The following is a 6,038-nucleotide window of genomic DNA, read 5'->3' on the forward strand; positions in this document are numbered from 1 at the left end:
TGAGACGACCAGTGGTGGGGGAAGCGTCTCCAGACAGAATGAGCTGGAGTGGGCTGGGTGAGCACCCCTGGGTCTTGTTCACAACAGGCAAGCCCAGCGAATATGCAAGCACCTTGCAGGGTGGCAGGCTGGGCTGAAGTGCCCATGAAGTCGGGGGTGGGGGTGGGGTGGGGGGAGCACTGAGGGGAGCATGGAGAAGCAGGTAGGAAGGAAGGGGAGGAGGCAGCTGGTGGGGGGGAGGGCCGGGCAGCAGACCCAGCTTCAGGAGCCCAAGGGGTGGGGTGCTTTCGGGGTTTTGGTTTCTTTTTCCGGGGGAGGTGGGGTGGCGGGGTGCAGCTGGCAGAGTTGGCCTGGGGAGCTCTTTGGGGAAGTCCCTGACTGCCCACCCCGTCCTTTCTCCCAGAGATGTTGCAGGAGTGACATGGGCCAGCTGCCCACTCAGGGGCAAGGGGCCTGGAGTCCTTTCGGCTCAGGAAAAGCATTTTAAAGAAAACACCCCCTACCCTGCCCGCAATAAACACAATAAAGTGACTCACCCACATCCAGCGCTTTCTGGTGGCTGAAATGCATTCATTCGCACCGCTCTTGTGAGCCCCACCCTGCAGCTGCCAGCAGGCATCTGGGCGGGTAGTGCTGGTGACTCGCCTGAGTGCACACGGCCTGCCTTGGTCAGAGGGGTCCAGGGACCTGGCCACTGGGCAGGCTCTGGGCCTGGGTGCCGGAGAGTGACTGTGGTGGGCAAGGGGAGGAGCCTGCCTTCCCACCTCATTTTTCAAGGCTCAGACAACCTCGGTTGGGTCCCCCCCAGCACCCCCACCTCCACCCCATAATCAGCCTGATTCTGTTCTGGCCTGAACAGAGCCAGATGAGGAACCCACCACCCGGGCATGTGCCTCCTAGGTTAGAGGAGGCCCAGGGAGGGAGCTGCGAGGCTTGTGGGGTCCCTCCTGGCTCACGCTGGCTGTCTGACTGAGAACCTTGGAGAGATTACAGTGCCATGCTGGCAGCCCCAGGAATGGGCCAGAGGAAAATCTCTCAGGGTGAGGCCCCAGCTGGTTTGTGTTGAGGAAGGAGGCCTCCTGTGAGAGCTGGGCCTTCCAGCAGGCTGCAGAAGCCCTCCCCGTAGGACAGAGGACTGGAGATACTGTCAGGAACTCGGGCTCAGCAGGCTGCTCTTTGGCAGTCAAGGCAGAGGTGTTTAGAGGCCTCTGGATCCTGCCAGTAGAAGATGGTGGACAGCCTGGTAAGGAGGTGAGGTCCCTGGTTCTAGGGGTAATCAAGAGCAGGTGACATTTTTTATTGAAACAATGAATGTATGAGGTAGTTCTCCAACCATAGCATCATCTCACCTGTCTTTTAAAATCTTTTGAAAATTAGTAGATTTTACTTCAATAGTACAGCCTGGGGTGAGAGCTTGCCCTCCTCATCACCTCTGGGTGCAGCACCCCCAGTCCAGAACCCTTCCTGGGGCCCTGGGCCTGGACTGGATTCCAGAGAGACCCTCTGCTTCCTTCTTCCCCCTCCCAAGTTCATCATCACCTGATGCCTGGCAGCATCAGCCCACTGACCCTGACAGAACCTTTGTTGGGCATTTGCTCTTAAATTCTCAGAAAGGAGAAGAAAGGGAGGTGGCTACTGCCCTGGCGACAGTAATCAGATCCTAGGAATCCTGTTATTTGTTTCTGGCCGACGTTTTTACAGGTTTTTTTGTCTGGGGAGATGAGATCCCATCCCTCCACTAGGGGGCAGTGTGTGGTCCAGCAGGGGCCAATGGCAGGTTTCCCGTCAATTATTTAATGAACCCCCGAAGCTGACCAGTCACACGCAAGCAAGGAGGTAGCATTTCCAGCAGCTCTGGGGTAGGGGAATAATTCCCCCTTGCTGCTGTATCAATATTCAACTTCTTGTTTAAACATTAAATTAGAATGTCCTCTATCCCGAGAAAGAAGATGGGGGATAATTTAGGACTCTGTTCCTGGAAGTCTGGTTTCATGGCTCACTTGTTCCTAAATCTCTGTCCTAAAGTGGACCAGCCAGTGCAAGGCATGCTGGGAAATCTGCTGTGGCTCAGCCAGCGCAAGGCACACTGGGAAGTCTGCTGTGGACCAGCCAGTGCAAGGCATGCTGGGAAGTCTGCTGTTAGGTGGACCTGACAATGGACAGAAGACTCAAGTGCAATCTAGGCACCATGGTGGGGTCGGGGAGGTCATCCCCTTCCCTGGGCCGGGACCAGGAGTAGGAGGGAAAGGTGGTAGGTGAGACTAAACTCGGTGGGATGTCGAGAGGAGACAACCTCAAACAGGAAGACATTCCTTGCAGACATAGTCCACTATCAACAAAAATTGGAACTCCACACCAGCCCCCACCAACTTCCGAGGAAGAAAGATCAGAGAGGAGGTCCTGGCTGCTAGAAACAACTCAGGTAGCTGAAATCAGGAGGGCACTTATTTTTTTATTTTTATTTTTACAAAGTGTTTATTGATTTATTTGTTTGGCTGCATCAGGCCTTAGTTGCAACACTAGACATCTTTGCTGTGTCACATGGGATCTTTCTCTGCAGCACACAGACTCTAGTTGTGGTATACGGGCTTAGTTGCTCCAAGGCATATGGGATCTTAGTTCCCCGACCAGGGATCAAACCCGAATGCCCTGCGTTGCAAGGTGGATTCTTAACCACTGGACCACCAGGTAAGTCCCAAGAAAGCATTTATTTTCCCACAAGATATATTGGCTAAGGTACTTGAGAAGCTACTGTAACAAAAAGACCCCAAAATAAAGTCATTTAAATAAAGTAAAAGATTGTTTCTGTCTCAAATCATTGCTCCAAGGTGAGTGTGCCAAGGCCGATGGGGCTTCCAAAAGACTACATGTGTGCTAAGTCGCTTCAGTCATGTCTGACTCTGTGACTCCATGGACTGTAGCCCACCAGGCTCTTCTGTCCATGGGATTCTTCAGGCAAGAATATTGGAGTGGGTTGCCATTTCCTCCTCCAGGAGATCTTCCCGACCCAGGGATCAAACCTGTGATTCCTGCATTGCAGGCAGATTCTTTACCACTGAGGCTCCAAGGGACTCTAGCTATTGCAATTTTCCAGCTAGTGGGAACAGGGGAAGAGAATGCCCAAGGCAAATGTCTTTTTTTTTTTTTTTTTTTTAGTATAGTTGGTTTACAATGCTGTGTTAGTTTCTGCCTGCTAGGTCTATTCAGTGGTGTCTGAGTCTTTGTGACCCTATGGACTGTAAGTTCCTCCAAGTCCATGGGATTCTCCAGGCAAGGATACTGGAGTGGGTTGCCATTTCCTCCACCAGGGGATCTTCCTGACCCAGGGATCAAACCTGCATCTCTTTTGTCTCCTGCACTGGCAGGCAGATTCTTCACCAATAGAGCCACCTAGGAAGTGTTAGTTTTACTGTACAGCAAAGTGAATGAGTTCTATACATAAACATATGAAAAGTTAAAGTGATTCTTTACTGTCTGGACCACGAGGGAAACCCACATATACATACATCCACTCTTTTTTAGATTCTTCTCTCATGTAGGTCATTACAGAATATTGAGTAGAGTACAATAGGTCCTTATCAGTTATCTATTTTATATATAGTAGTGTGAAGGCAAACATCCTTAAGGAACTAATACAGAAATTGTAAGTATCACTTGTGTTTACGTCCCATTGGCCTGGACTTAAGAGTCACATGGCCACACCCAACTGCCAAGGATGCTAGAAAGTGTGGTCTGCAACTGGGGCTCCCAGATGTCCAACTAAAACTCAACAGGGTTTATTACTAGAAGGATGACAGGAAGAATGGCCACTAGAGGACAGTTAACAGTGCCAACCATAAGCAATAAGGAGTCTGGTGATAGGGTTTCTCCAGGCTTGATTAATTTAGTAGCTCACCAATGTCTTCATGTCTTCAAGGATCCAGTATAGTCTCCGCCTTGTTCCCTCATGGCCTCAGGATGGCCACCACTACTCCAGCATCACACCCTTAGGCACTAAAGCAAAAAGGCAGAAAAGAGAATGTTTCTTCCTTGTGTCTATGAAAACTCAGAAATCCTCTTCTCCAAATGACTTCCTCTAATTCTCCTAGGCCAGAATAGCATTACCTGTCCATTCCTGCTCCAATTACTAGCCAAGGGAGTGGAATGACCAAAATCGGCTTAAGACCTGTTGAGAATCACCCTCAGGGCATGTGATATTCCTACTTCATAATCATTTCTAAGAACTTAGACACAACTTAACTAAAGGAGAAGTTGAACTGTGATGCAGTCCCTTTACAAGGCTCAGGCAACTCCCTGATACTGAGATGGACTTGCAGAGCTGTCCTGAGCGGGGGCAAGTTTCTAGGTCCTTACGGTCCACATTGATCTGTCACTGCAGACAGGCTGTCCCTGAAGAAACGACCTGGGATGAGCCAGTTTCTTCAGCCCAGGCAAATGAGCTCTTCTGGTGTTTCTGCCTCAGGAGCTTGGAGGAAGGATCCCGTTGACCCAGCCCCAGGCCTCTGAAGAGGGGCCACCAGTCAGCTGGGGCCAGAGTCTCTGAGGAGGTGGGATGCAGAGTTTGGAGAAAAATCTAGAACTGGGACTGAGTGTCACTGCTGCCTGAAGAGCCCAGAAATAAACCCTTATACTTACGGTCAATTCTTTTTACATGGGTGGCAAGACAATTCAATGGGGAAAAAATAGTTCTTTCAACATATGGTGCTAGAAAACTGGATATCCACACACAAAGGAATGAAGTTGGACCTCCCCACACACATCATATTTGAAAAGCAATTCAAAATGTATTGTCATGTAAGGGTTAAAACTATAAGACTCAGAAGAAAACATAGGATTTAATCCTTACCAGTTTGGATTAAGCAATGGTTTAAATATGACACTAAAAGCACAAGTGACTAAAGAAGAAAATAGTTGAATTGGACTTCATTATAATTAAATTTGGTTTTTTGTCTCAAAAGGACACCATCAAGGAAGGGAAAAGACCAAATTCCCTGGCGGTCCAGTGGTTAGTCAGGACTCAGCACTTTCACTGCTGAGGTCCCTGGTCAAGGAACTAAGATCCCACAAGCTGCCTGGTGCAGAAAAAAAAAAAAAAAGAGAACCCACAGAATGGAATAATTTGTTTTTTCGGGGGGGGGAGGGGGCAGTGCTTGTAGGATCCTACTGCATGTTTTGTAGGATTTTAGTTCCTTGACCAGGGATGGAACTCTGTGCCCTGTGCAGTGGAAGTGCAGCCATTGGACCACCATGGAATTCCCTGGAATCAATTATTAACTTTTATCAACTATATATCTGATAAGGGACTTGAATCTGGAATATATAAAGAATTCTCACAACAAAAAAACAACAAAAAGCAATTAAAAATGGACAATGGATTTGAAAACATTTCTCCAAGGAAGATATACAATGACCCAAAAGTAAGTAAAAGGATGTTCAACATCATTAATCATTTGGGGAATGGAACCAAAGCCACGATGAGATACCAACTTCACACCCACTAGGATGGCTATAATCAGAAAGATGAGGCAACGACCAGCATCAGAGAGATGTCTTACATGGCTGGGGGACACAAAATGGTGTAGCCGCTTTGGAAAACAGTTGGGCAACTCCTCAAAAAGCTAAGTGTGGAGTTACCTCATGACCCAGAAATTCCCTTCACCAGTGTATACCCAAGAGAACCGAAAACATGTATCCACACAAGAACACGTACTTGAATGTTCTTTTTTTTGGCTGTGCCGGATCTTGGTTGCAGCACGTGGGATGGAATTCCCCAGCCAGACATATAACCCAGGCCCCAGGCATTGGCAGCACAGAGTCTTGGCCACTGGACCACCAGGGAAGTCCCACGTACATGAGTGTATACAGCAGTGTTATCATTATAGCCAAAGGCGATAACAACCCAAATATCCACCAACTGATGAATGGATATGTCCATACAGTGGAATATTATTCCGCAATAAAACGGAAGGAAGTATTGACACATGACACATGACATAACACGGATGAACTTTGAAAATATGCGGAGTGAAAGAGGCCAG

Source organism: Dama dama, chromosome 22, assembly GCF_033118175.1.
Source record: "Dama dama isolate Ldn47 chromosome 22, ASM3311817v1, whole genome shotgun sequence".
In the NCBI taxonomy this organism is placed as follows: domain Eukaryota; kingdom Metazoa; phylum Chordata; class Mammalia; order Artiodactyla; family Cervidae; genus Dama; species Dama dama.